Source organism: Bombina bombina, chromosome 3 (assembly GCF_027579735.1).
Source record: "Bombina bombina isolate aBomBom1 chromosome 3, aBomBom1.pri, whole genome shotgun sequence".
Classification (NCBI taxonomy): Eukaryota; Metazoa; Chordata; class Amphibia; order Anura; family Bombinatoridae; genus Bombina; species Bombina bombina.
The window spans coordinates 634,129,314-634,143,270 of record NC_069501.1 but is presented as its reverse complement, the minus strand read 5'-3'; the positions used below and the strand labels follow the sequence as shown (position 1 = coordinate 634,143,270).

The window sequence follows — 13,957 nt, the reverse complement described above, 5'->3', positions numbered from 1 at the left end:
TGAGAGGCTGACAAGAGTACTTAAAACTCCAGTCCCATATCGAAGGGCATATACCCCTCCTGAGGAACAACTCCGAAAATCTTCTGGCATTTCTCTGCCATCCTCCTGTGATGAAAAGCAAAGAATGACTGGGGGATAGAGGAAGTGGGAGAGGTATTAAAGGGATATGAAACCAAATGTTTTTCTTTCATGATTTAGAAGGAGCATGGAATTTTCAACAGTTTCATAATTTGCATATTTTATCTAATTTGCTTCATTTTCTGGATATTCGTTGCTAAAAAGCATATCTAGATAGGCTCAGTAGATGATGATTGGTGGCTGTACATAGATGAATCATGTGATTGGCTCATCCATGTGTGTTGCTATTTCTTCAGCAAAGGATATCTAAAAAAATGAAGCAATTAGATAATAGAATTAAACTGGAATTTAGTTTAAAATTGTATTATCTACCTTAATCATGAAAGAAAAATTTGGGGTTTAGTGTCCCTTTAAAGCCTTCAGCTGGCTTGAAGATGGACCCGCTCCGCTCCGGATGGATGAAGATAGAAGATGCCGCCTGGATGAAGACTTTTGCCCATCTGGAGGTCCTCTTCTGCCCAGATCGGATGAAGACTTCTGCCTCTCCGGAGGACCACTTGTGCCCGGCTGGGTGAAGACGTCTCAAGGTAGGGTGATCTTCAAGGGGTTAGTGTTAGGTTTTATTAAGGGGGGATTGGGTGGGTTTTAGAGTAGGGTTGGGTGTGTGGGTGGTGGGTTTTAATGTTGGGTGGGTATTGTATTTTTTTTTTACAGGTAAAAGAGCTGATTACTTTGGGGCAATGCCCCGCAAAAAGCCCTTTTAAGGGCTATTTGTAATTTAGTATAGGGTAGGGATTTTTATTATTTTGGGGGGCTTTTTTATTTTATTAGGGGGATTAGATTAGGTGTAATTAGTTTAAAATTCTTGTAATTATTTTTTTCCCCTGTAATTTAGTTTTTTTTCGTACTTTAGTTTATTTTATTTAATTGTAGTTAATTGTAGTTAATTTAGGAAATTATTTTAATGATAGTGTAGTGTTAGGTGTAATTGTAATTTAGGTTAGGCTTTATTTTACAGGTAAATTTGTTTTTATTTTAACTAGAAAGTTATTAAATAGTTAATAACTATTTAATAACTATTGTACCTAGTTAAAATAAATACAAAGTTGCCTGTAAAATAAAAATAAATCCTAAGATGGCTACAGTGTAAATATAAGTTATATTGTAGCTAGCTTAGGGTTTATTTTATAGGTAAGTATTTAGTTTTAAATAGTAAAAAATTATTTAATTGTAGTTATTTTATTTATATTTATTTAAATTATATTTAAGTTAGGGGGGGGTGTTAGGGTTAGACTTAGGTTTAGGGGTTAATAACTTTATTATAGGGGCGGCGACGTTGGGGGGGGCAGATTAGGGGTTAATAAATTAAATGTACGTGTCGGCAATGTTGGGGGCAGCAGATTAGGGGTTCATAAGTATAATATAGGTGGCGGCGGTGTCCGGAGCGGCAGATTAGGGGTTAATAATATAATGTAGGTGTCAGTGATAGCGGGGAGGCAGATTAGGGGTTAATAAGTGTAAGATTAGAGGTGTTTAGACTCAGGGTTGTTAGGTGTAGACATAAATTTTGTTTCCCCATAGGAAACAATGGGGCTGCGTTAGGAGCTGAACGCTGCTTTTTTGCGTTTTTTTTCAGCCAATTCTGCCCCATTGTTTCCTATGGGGAAATCGTGCACAAGCACGTTTAGCCAGCTCACCGCTACCGTAAGCAGCGCTGGTATTGAGGTGAGATGTGGAGCTAAATTTTGCTCTTCTCTCACTTTTTAGAGGCTAACGCCGGGTTGAAAAAAACCTGTAATACCAGCATTGTTTGTAGGTGAGCGGTGAGCTGAAACTGAGCGTTAGCCCTGCACAGGTTTACCAACAAAACTCGTAATCTAGGTGTAAGTTATTTATAAATGTACATAGACCTTTTAAGTTACGAAAAAAAGGGTACAATAATTTGAATATTCATTGATTTCATGCCCTGCTCAACCTACAGCCCTGGCGCCACAGTGAGTGCTGCCCTCCAGAGCTTTTTATCTGACTCCCAGTTTTCCATCCTGCTCTGCTTCCCTTCAACAGAAATGTGTTCATTACATCTAGAGCAGAATCATTTGTCCAGTCCATTTTTGGAGTTTTGCATGGAATGTGTCAGATTTTGCTTTTTTTATTCTCCACTTTTTTGTGTCATACTAAACCAAACAAATGAAATAAACATGAGAATGCCTAAACATTTGTAATTGCAACAATTGTCTGTGCAAAGTGGTGCCAATATTTCTGGCCATGACTGTATGTATATATATATATATATATATATATATATATATATGTGTGTGTGTGTGTGTAAGAAGACCCAGCATGCCATTTCTGGACAGCAAATTTGTATTCTAAGTATTGGATGTATGTGTATTTTCTATGCACAGATAGTAGAGACCTTACAAACCTATGTTACCAGACAGTCTCTGGATTCTATTTTAGACAATGTGTAGGGTATTACGAGAGCATTTATACAATAATCACAAGCTGCAATGCCTCCGTTTGCAAAAAAAAATCTAAATCCCATTGCTTTCTGTAAATGAAAACAGAATTTATGCTTACTTGATAAATTACTTTCTCCAGCGGTGTGTCCGGTCCACGGAGTCATCCTTACTTGTGGGAAATATCTCTTCCCCAACAGGAAATGGCAAAGAGTCCCAGCAAAGCTGTCCATATAGTCCCTCCTAGGCTCCGCCCACCCCAGTCATTCGACTGACGGACAGGAGGAAAAAAACAGGAGAAACTATAGGGTGCCGTGGTGACTGTAGTTAGAGAAAATAATTCATCAAACCTGATTAAAAAACCAGGGCGGGCCGTGGACCGGACACACTGTTGGAGAAAGTAATTTATCAGGTAAGCATAAATTCTGTTTTCTCCAACATTGGTGTGTCCGGTCCACGGCGTCATCCTTACTTGTGGGAACCAATACCAAAGCTTTAGGACACGGATGAAGGGAGGGAGAAAATCAGGTTACCTAAACAGAAGGCACCACGGCTTGCAAAACCTTTCTCCCAAAAATAGCCTCTGAAGAAGCAAAAGTATCAAATTTGTAAAATTTGGCAAAAGTGTGCAGTGAAGACCAAGTCGCTGCCTTACATATCTGATCAACAGAAGCCTCGTTCTTGAAGGCCCATGTGGAAGCCACAGCCCTAGTGGAGTGAGCTGTGATTCTTTCTGGAGGCTGCCGTCCGGCAGTCTCGTAAGCCAATCGGATGATGCTTTTAAGCCAAAAGGAAAGAGAGGTAGAAGTCGCTTTTTGACCTCTCCTTTTACCAGAATTGACGACAAACAGAGAAGAAGTTTGTCTGAACTCTTTTGTAGCTTCTAAATAGAATTTTAGAGCACGGACTACTTCTAAATTGTGTAACAAACGTTCCTTCTTTGAAACTGGATTCGGACACAAAGAAGGAACAACTATCTCCTGGTTAATATTTTTGTTAGAAACAACCTTTGGAAGAAAACCAGGCTTAGTACGCAAAACAACCTTATCTGCATGGAACACCAGATAGGGCGGAGAACACTGCAGAGCAGATAACTCAGAAACTCTTCTAGCAGAAGAAATAGCAACCAAAAACAAAACTTTCCAAGATAACAACTTAATATCTATGGAATGTAGAGGTTCAAACGGAACCCCTTGAAGAACTGAAAGAACTAGATTTAAACTCCAGGGAGGAGTCAAAGTTCTGTAAACACGCATGATCCTAACCAGAGCCTGAACAAATGCTTGAACATCTGGCACAGCTGCCAGTCGTTTGTGTAATAAGACAGATAAAGCAGAAATCTGTCTGTTACAGAAGCATTAGTTATTCTGTTGTGAAGAGCTTATTTCCCAGCAGCAATGCCTGAACCAGCAAGCCAGCGCCTAAGAAGGGCTCCAAGAAAACTGTAACAAGTTTCATTTCATAAAGAGTTAACTCTTTTTTTTCAGCTTTTAGAAACTATTGTCTAATCACCTCTGGAGCCAGACTGCTAATTGATAAGATGAACTTGTAAACTTGTTATCTTAAGTACTGTAATCCTATTGTGGCCTGTCAAAGGACAGTGCTCTCTATCTAAATGTGTGATGGGGGATTTTGTGCTTCCCCCCCTCTCCCCCTGGGAGTGCCCTGTGTGCATGTAACCTTAATAAAAAGCAGGCTGGGCATCCCAGTCCTGAGTTCTTGTTTGACCCTCAATCGCAGCGTTGACTCGTTTTTGTGGGCAGAAGGGTATCCTAGCTGTACTGCAGCTAAGGGAGATTATTCTATATTTGCGAGACTCATATAGAATACTATGGAAAGCAGCTTCTCCCCTCTTTAGCAATAGGGATCCAGGCTACTAAGCGGTCCATCTCCCAGCGAGACTAAGGGTAACCGTAACATTTGGCGGCAGCGGCGGGATTTTCCTGGATTTCCTAGGAGAGGTACAGAACGGATGGAGAGCGCTTACGAAAAATTGAAGCGTACAACCCTAAAGGATTTACTTGAAAGCAGAGGGGGGTACGCCAGCAACCGGCCGAGGAGAGAGCTGATCGCAGAATTGACCGAACTGGATCAGAGCTTCACAATGGCGGAAACACCGACCACGATTAGTGACGAAAAAACCAGGATTGTTCGGGAAAGGCTCTCATTATACGGGCCGAACCCCTCCATGGAATTGGTACAGCAGTTGATGGCGGAGGCGGACGAGGATATACGAGAGACTCGAGCCCACGAACTCAACCTAGCGAACGCACACCGCAATGCTGAAGCCCCGCAGGTAATCATCCCTGTCGAAAATGCTGGGAGGCCCAAGATACCCTATGCGGCATTTCGACCCTTCCTAGAGAGCAAGACAGGGATTGATGAATATTTGGCGGACTTCGAAAGGCAATGTGCCCTGCACCAGATTCCCAACAGAGAGTGGCCCACGATATTGTCTGGGAAACTATCCGGGCGAGCCCTGGAAGCCTTTCGTACTCTGGGTGCTGAGGAAGTGACACAGTATGAGCTAGTTAAGGAGACACTGTTGCGACGGTACGCTGTAACTCCGGACACGTATCGCCGACAGTTTCGGGGCACGGAAAAGAAGCCTAACGATACCCATATGGAATGGGCGCACCGAATGCGGAGAGCGGCAAATCACTGGCTGAGCGGAAGTAAAGCGGTGACTGGGGAGGAAATTTTACAATTGTTTCTCTTAGAACATTTTTATAATGGCATGGAACAGCAAGGGAAGGAATGGCTGCGAGACAGGCGGCCTTCTACCTTAGAAGAAGCAGCCAAATTGGCCGATGAACATTATGACTCCCGTCTTCACGAACCCATGAACTACCGAGCTCCAGCACGGGTCGAACCCAGAGAGGTTTACCGTGCACCCCCTCGTGCTGAATTCCGAGCCCCGGTGCCCACAGGGCCCGTCCGACACTCAGGACCACCCAATAACAGCTCTGAGCGTCCCAGACCGACTTGCCACCGATGCAAGCAACCAGGGCATTTCATGGCTAGCTGCCCCCTTAATACGCACCAGACACCCAGGAATTACAATTACCCCTCTGGGTCCTATCGTCCGGCCCGGGCCCTCTGTGTTAACCAAGAGGCCCCTATGGAGGGATATGTGGGGCCGCTTCACGAGGCAGACCCTGTATATGCTGCCTCAGATAACCGCCAGCACCATCGGCAGAGGGTATGGCTCGAGGGGCGATCTACCGAGGGATTGCGAGACACAGGGGCTACTATCACGCTGGTACAGAGTCATTTGGTGCCAGAGCACAAGCGATCCGGACAGACTGTGGCCGTTAGAGTGGCGGGGGGGGATGTGTACAAAATTCCAACAGCTAAAGTGCATCTTGATTGGGGAGCGGGAAAGGGGGCTGTGAACGTGGGCCTAATGGATAATTTACCTGCCGAAGTACTACTGGGCAACGATTTGGGCCCCATGACTTCTGCCTATGCTCCAGTATGCAACAACGAGGCGGACCCAGTGACTACACGGGCCCAAGCCCGGACGGAGCGAGAGCTCTCACCAGTGCGGGAGACACAGGTAAGACCTACCCCGACCTTGCCTGACAGGTTAGGCCCCATACCCTGGGACACCCCAGATGCCTTTGAGGCAGAGTCTAAGACTGACCCGACCTTACAAAAGTACCGGGAACGAGCAGAGACCGGAGGGGGCGGGGCAGATAACGAAACATTCTTATGGGAAAAAGGGAAACTATACCGCTGGACAGAGAAAAGGGGACAGCGTAGGCGACAGCTGGTAGTGCCCCACAAATACCGTCAAGAAATCCTCAAAATAGGCCACGACATCCCCTTAGCAGGCCACCTAGCCGTTACCCGTACCCTACACCGCATTACTCACACGTTCTTTTGGCCAGGGGTGCACGCTGACGTTAGAACTTACTGTAACACCTGCGATGTGTGTCAACGAGTAGGAAGGCGAGGCGATCACCCTAAAGCCCAGCTAGTAAATATGCCCATTGTAGAGGAACCCTTCAGCCGGGTTGCTATTGACCTAGTGGGACCACTGGCTACCCCTAGTCCCTCCGGTAAGCGATACATTCTTACCGTAGTGGACTACGCTACCAGGTACCCAGAGGCTGTCGCCCTATCCAACATACAAGCGGATACGGTAGCGAATGCACTAGTACAGGTGTTCTCCCGGGTAGGATTTCCAAAAGAAATCCTATCCGACCGAGGCACCCAATTTACGGCTGAATTGACCCAACAACTCTGGCAGGTTTGCAAAATTAAGTCCCTCCTAAGCTCCCCATACCACCCCCAGACGAACGGGCTGTGTGAGAGGTTCAATGGGACCCTCAAGCAAATGCTCAAGACGTTCACTCAGGAATACCGAGACTGGGAACGCTTCCTGCCGCACCTCCTATTTGCTTATCGGGAGGTGCCCCAGGAAACGACAGGGTTCTCTCCCTTCGAGTTGCTCTACGGAAGAAAGGTACGGGGACCCCTAAACCTGATCCGGGAGCACTGGGAGGGAGAGATGGAGGCTGACGGTGTCCCAATTGTGCCATACGTGCTGGAACTCAGGGACCGAATGGAGCAATTAGCCAAATCCGTGCGGGCTAATCTCCAGTTGGCCCAGAGAAGACAGAAAGTATGGTACGATCGGGGGGCCCGAAAGAGAATCTTCACCATAGGACAAAAGGTGTTAGTACTTAAGCCGGTGAAGACAGACAAATTGCAGGCGTCCTGGCAGGGTCCCTACCAGATCGTAGAGAAAAGGGGAGACACCACTTATGTGATAGCTAGCTGCCACGACAACAATCTTAAAAAGACATTCCATGTAAACATGCTCAAGGAATATTTTGAGCGACCAGAGAACGTGACGGCCGTATGTTGTTCCCCTCAGGAAGACCCCGACAGTTTACCCATTCCAGACCTATTAGAAAAGAGCCTCCCCACAGGTATAGTGGCGCAGGTTCAGATAGGGGACCGACTTAGCCCCACTGAAAGGGAGCAGCTCAACCAACTCCTCCAGTCCAAACACCTCACCTTCTCCCCGAAGCCAGGGTACACTACTTTAACCACCCACCAGGTAGATACTCCGGGACAAGCTCCCTTGCGCCAGGCTCCGTACCGAATCCCCGAAGCAGTTAGGACAGGAATGAAGAAGGAGATCGATGAGATGCTCCAGCTCAGGGTAATTGAGCCCTCCGATAGTCCCTGGGCCTCCCCAGTTGTCTTGGTGCCCAAGAAAGATGGGACCACCCGGTTCTGCGTAGACTATCGGAGGCTCAATGAAAATACCGTGACGGACGCTTACCCTATGCCCAGGGTAGACGAGCTACTCGATCGTATAGCCAGGGGAAATTACCTGACCACTATTGACCTCTGCAAAGGTTACTGGCAGATTCCCCTGGCCCCGGAGGCTATCCCCAAGTCGGCATTCGTCACCCCATTCGGCTTATATCAGTTTAGGGTAATGCCGTTTGGGATGAAGAATGCCCCAGCTACATTCCAGCGCTTGGTGGATAGGCTCCTGGATGGCTTCCAGAGTTTTGCTTGCGCCTACCTGGACGACATAGCGATCCACAGTGAGTCCTGGGAGGACCACTTAGCTCATGTGGGAATGGTTCTGGATCAGATCCGGGCTGCTGGCCTGACTCTGAAGCCAGAAAAATGCCACTTTGGGATGGCCGAGGTACAGTACCTGGGTCACCGGGTGGGGTGTGGAAAGCAGCGACCAGAGCCGGCCAAAATAGAAGCTGTCGCCAATTGGCCCACCCCCATCACTAAGACTCAGGTCCTAGCCTTCCTGGGCACGGCAGGGTACTATAGACGGTTCGTACCAGACTACAGCACACTTGCCAAACCCCTGACTGACTTGACCAAGAAGAACTTACCTCGACAGGTCCTGTGGTCTCCCCACTGTGAAACGGCTTTCCAGGCTCTCAAAAATGCTCTAATTAACGCTCCTGTCTTGGCGGCCCCAGCCCTTAACAAACGTTTTATCGTCCATACAGATGCTTCCATGTTCGGGCTGGGAGCTGTCCTCAGCCAAGTAGGCGAAGATGGAGGGGAGCATCCAGTTGCCTACATCAGCCGGAAGCTCCTGCCCCGCGAAGTCAGCTATGCAGCGGTCGAAAAGGAGTGTTTGGCTTTGGTGTGGGCATTAAAGAAATTGACTCCCTATTTATATGGTCAGGAGTTCACTCTGGTCACCGACCATAACCCGTTGGTGTGGCTGAACCGGGTCTCTGGAGATAACGGCAGGCTATTACGTTGGAGCTTATCGTTGCAAACCTTCAATTTCACCATTACTTACAGACCTGGGAAACAGAATGGCAACGCCGACGGGTTGTCCAGACAAACCGACCTCAGCCCCGCATAACCAGCGGTCTGGACAGCCTTAGTCTGCCCCGAAAAGGGGTCAGACCGTGTCTGCCAGAGTGTTCCACAGAAAGGGAGCAATGTTACAGAAGCATTAGTTATTCTGTTGTGAAGAGCTTATTTCCCAGCAGCAATGCCTGAACCAGCAAGCCAGCGCCTAAGAAGGGCTCCAAGAAAACTGTAACAAGTTTCATTTCATAAAGAGTTAACTCTTTTTTTTCAGCTTTTAGAAACTATTGTCTAATCACCTCTGGAGCCAGACTGCTAATTGATAAGATGAACTTGTAAACTTGTTATCTTAAGTACTGTAATCCTATTGTGGCCTGTCAAAGGACAGTGCTCTCTATCTAAATGTGTGATGGGGGATTTTGTGCTTCCCCCCCTCTCCCCCTGGGAGTGCCCTGTGTGCATGTAACCTTAATAAAAAGCAGGCTGGGCATCCCAGTCCTGAGTTCTTGTTTGACCCTCAATCGCAGCGTTGACTCGTTTTTGTGGGCAGAAGGGTATCCTAGCTGTACTGCAGCTAAGGGAGATTATTCTATATTTGCGAGACTCATATAGAATACTATGGAAAGCAGCTTCTCCCCTCTTTAGCAATAGGGATCCAGGCTACTAAGCGGTCCATCTCCCAGCGAGACTAAGGGTAACCGTAACACTGTCCCTTTAGAGAACTCGCTGATAATCCTTTATCCAAACCCTCTTGTAGAAAGGAAAGGATCTTAGGGATTTTGATCTTATTCCATAAGAATCCCTTGGATTCACACCAGCAGATATATCTTTTCCATATTTTATGGTAAATTTTTCTAGTTACCGGTTTTCTGGCTTGAACTAGAGTATCTATCACCGAATCTGAAAACCCACGCTTTGATAGAATCAAGCGTTCAATTTCCAAGCCGTCAGCTGGAGGGAGACCAGATTTGGATGTTCGAATGGACCCTGTACAAGAAGATCCTGTCTCAAAGGTAGTTTCCATGGTGGCACCGATGACATATTCACCAGGTCTACATACCAAGTCCTGCGTGGCCACGCAGGAGCTATCAACATCACCGAGGCCCTCTCCTGCTTGATCCTGGCTACCAGCCTGGGAATGAGAGGAAACGGTGGAAACACATAGGCTAGGTTAAAGGTCCAAGGCGCTACTAGTGCATCCACTAGAGTCGCCTTGGGATCCCTGGATCTGGACCCGTAGCAAGGAACCTTGAAGTTCTGATGAGACGCCATCAGATCCATATCTGGAATGCCCCATAATTGAGTCAACTGGGCAAAGATCTCCGGGTGGAGTTCCCACTCCCCCGGATGGAATGTCTGACGACTCAGATAATCCGCCTCCCAGTTTTCCACACCTGGGATGTGGATCGCAGATAGGTGGCAGGAGTGATCCTCTGCCCATTTTATTATTTTGGTCACTTCTTTCATCGCCAGGGAACTCCTTGTTCCCCCCTGATGATTGATATAAGCAACAGTCGTCATGTTGTCTGATTGGAATCTTATGAATCTGGCCTTTGCTAGTTGAGGCCAAGCCCTGAGAGCATTGAATATCGCTCTCAGTTCCAGAATGTTTATCGGGAGAAGAGACTCTTCCCGAGACCATAGTCCCTGAGCTTTCAGGGATTCCCAGACCACGCCCCAGCCCACTAGACTGGCGTCGGTCGTGACGATGACCCACTCTGGTCTGCGGAAGCTCATTCCCTGGGACAGGTGGTCCAGGGTTAGCCACCAACGGAGTGAGTCTCTGGTCTTCTGATCTACTTGAATCACTGGAGACAAGTCTGTATAGTCCCCATTCCACTGTTTCAGCATGCACAGTTGTAATGGTCTTAGATGAATTCGCGCAAAAGGAACTATGTCCATTGCTGCAACCATCAATCCTACTACTTCCATGCACTGAGCTACGGAAGGACGAGGAATAGAATGAAGAACTTGACAAGCGTTTAGAAGTTTTGACTTTCTGACTTCTGTCAGGAAAATCCTCATTTCTAAAGAATCTATTATTGTTCCCAAGAAGGGAACTCTTGTCGACGGAGACAGGGAACTTTTTTCTATGTTCACCTTCCATCCGTGAGATCTGAGAAAGGCCAGAACAATGTCTCTGTGAGCCTTTGCCTTTGAAAGAGACAACGCTTGTATTAGAATGTCGTCCAAGTACGGTACTACTGCAATGCCCCTTGGTCTTAGAACTGCTAGAAGGGATCCGAGTACCTTTGTGAAAATCCTTGGAGCAGTGGCTAACCCGAATGGGAGGGCCACAAACTGGTAATGTTTGTCCAGAAAGGCGAACCTTAGGAACTGATGATGTTCTTTGTGGATAGGAATATGTAGATACGCATCCTTTAGATCCACGGTAGTCATAAATTGACCTTCCTGGATTGTGGGTAGAATCGTTCGAATGGTTTCCATTTTGAATGATGGTACTCTGAGAAATTTGTTTAGGATCTTTAAATCCAGAATTGGTCTGAAAGTTCCCTCTTTTTTGGGAACTACAAACAGATTTGAGTAAAATCCCATTCCTTGTTCCGCCGTTGGAACTGGGTTTATCACTCCCATCTTTAACAGGTCTTCTACACAATGTAAGAATGCCTGTCTCTTTATTTGGTTTGAGGATAAGTGAGACATGTGGAACCTTCCCCTTGGGGGTAGTTCTTTGAATTCCAGAAGATAACCCTGAGAAACTATTTCTAGTGTCCAGGGATCCTGAACATCTCTTGCCCAAGCCTGAGCAAAGAGAGAGAGTCTGCCCCCTACTAGATCCGGTCCCGGATCGGGGGCTACTCCTTCATGCTGTTTTGTTAGCAGCAGCAGGCTTCTTGGCCTGCTTACCCTTGTTCCAGCCTTGCGCCGGTTTCCAGGCTGGTTTGGTTTGAGAGGCATTACCCTCTTGTTTAGAGGATGCAGAGTTAGAGGCCGGTCCGTTCCTGAAATTGCGAAAGGAACGAAAATTAGACTTATTCTTGGCTTTGAAAGGCCTATCTTGTGGGAGGGCATGGCCCTTTCCCCCAGTGATGTCTGAAATAATCTCTTTCAATTCTGGCCCAAAGAGAGTCTTACCCTTGAAGGGGATATTAAGCAATTTTGTCTTGGAAGATACATCCGCTGACCAAGACTTTAGCCAAAGCGCTCTGCGCGCCACAATTGCAAACCCTGAATTTTTCGCCGCTAATCTAGCTAGTTGCAAAGTGGCATCTAAAATAAAAGAATTAGCCAACTTGAGTGCGTGAACTCTGTCCATAACCTCCTCATACGGAGTCTCTCTACTGAGCAACTTTTCTAGTTCCTCGAACCAGAACCACGCTGCCGTAGTGACAGGAACAATGCACAAAATGGGTTGCAGGAGGTAACCTTGCTGTACAAAAATCTTTTTAAGCAAACCCTCCAATTTTTTATCCATAGGATCTTTGAAAGCACAATTATCCTCGATAGGAATAGTAGTGCGCTTGTTTAATGTAGAAACTGTCCCCTCGACCTTAGGGACTGTCTGCCATAAGTCCTTTCTGGAGTCGACCATAGGAAATAATTTCTTAAATATAGGAGGGGGGACAAAAAGGTATGCCGGGCTTCTCCCACTCCTTATTCACTATATCCGCCACCCGCTTGGGTATAGGAAAAGCGTCAGGGTGCACCGGAACCTCTAGGAACTTGTCCATCTTGCATAATTTTTCTGGAATGACCAGGTTGTCACAATTATCCAGAGTAGATAACACCTCCTTAAGCAGTGCGCGGAGATGCTCTAATTTAAATTTAAATGTCACAACATCAGGTTCTGCCTGTTGAGAAATTTTACCTGAATCTGAAATTTCCCCATCCGACAAAATCTCCCTCATGACCCCTTCAGATTGGTGTGAGGGTATGACAGAGCAATTATCATCAGCGCCCTCCTGCTCTACAGTGTTTAAAACAGAGCAATCACGCTTTCTCTGATATGCAGGCATTTTGGATAAAATATTTGCTATGGAGTTATCCATTACTGCCGTTAATTGTTGCATAGTAATAAGCATTGGCGCGCTAGAAGTACTAGGGGCCTCCTGCGTGGGCAAAACTGGTGTAGACACAGAAGGAGATGATGTAGAACTATTTCTACTCCCTTCATCTGATGAATCATCTTGGGCAACTTTACTATCTGTGGCAATACTGTCCTTACTTTGTTTGGATGCTATGGCACAATTATCACACAATTTTGAAGGGGGACACACATTGATCTTCAAACATATAGAACATAGCTTATCTGAAGGTGCAGACATGTTAAACAGGCTTAAACTTGTCAAAAAAGTACAAAAAACGTTTTAAAACAAAACCGTTACTGTCTCTTTAAATTTTAAACAGTGCACACTTTATTACTGAATATGTGAAAAAGTATAAAGGAATTGTTCAAAATGTACCAAATTTTCACCACAGTGTCTTAAAGCATTCAAAGTATTGCACACCCATTTTCAGAGCTTTAACCCTTAAAATAAAGAAACCGGAGCCGGTTACAGTTTTAACCCCTCTACAGTCCCAGCTACAGCCTTTGCTGCGACTTTACCAAACCCAGGGGGGAATACGATACCAGATGAAGCCTTCTAGGAACTTTTCCAACTACTTTCAGATCCTCACACATGCATCTGCATGTCTTGCTCTCAAAAGTAACTGCGCAGTAATGGCGCGAAAATGAGGCTCAGCCTACAACTGGGAAGGCCCTTCCTGACTGGAAAGGTGTCTAACACAGAGCCTGATGTTAAAAAACGTTCCCCAAGCTTATAAGTGTGAATTACAAGCATAAACATGTATAAAATTCCCAAATAAAGCAGTCGATTTTGCCCATAAAAGTGTCTACCAGTTTTATAGCCCATAATAAGCCCTTTATTCTGTTTGAGACTAAGAAAATGGCTTACCGGTCCCCATGAGGGGAAATGACAGCCTTCCAGCATTACACAGTCTTGTTAGAAATATGGCTAGTCATACCTTAAGCAGAAAAGTCTGCTAACTGTTTCCCCCAACTGAAGTTACTTCATCTCAACAGTCCTATGTGGAAACAGCAAACGATTTTAGTTACTGTCTGCTAAAATCATCTTCCTCTCACA

General features: G+C 46.1%; 1 protein-coding gene across 1 annotated transcript in view; it reads right to left on the bottom strand.

Annotated features, from left to right (window-relative positions):
* LOC128652460 (uncharacterized) overlaps nt 1-13,957 on the bottom strand; it is a 186,002-nt gene that overhangs the window by 69,891 nt on the left and 102,154 nt on the right. The window lies entirely within an intron of this gene.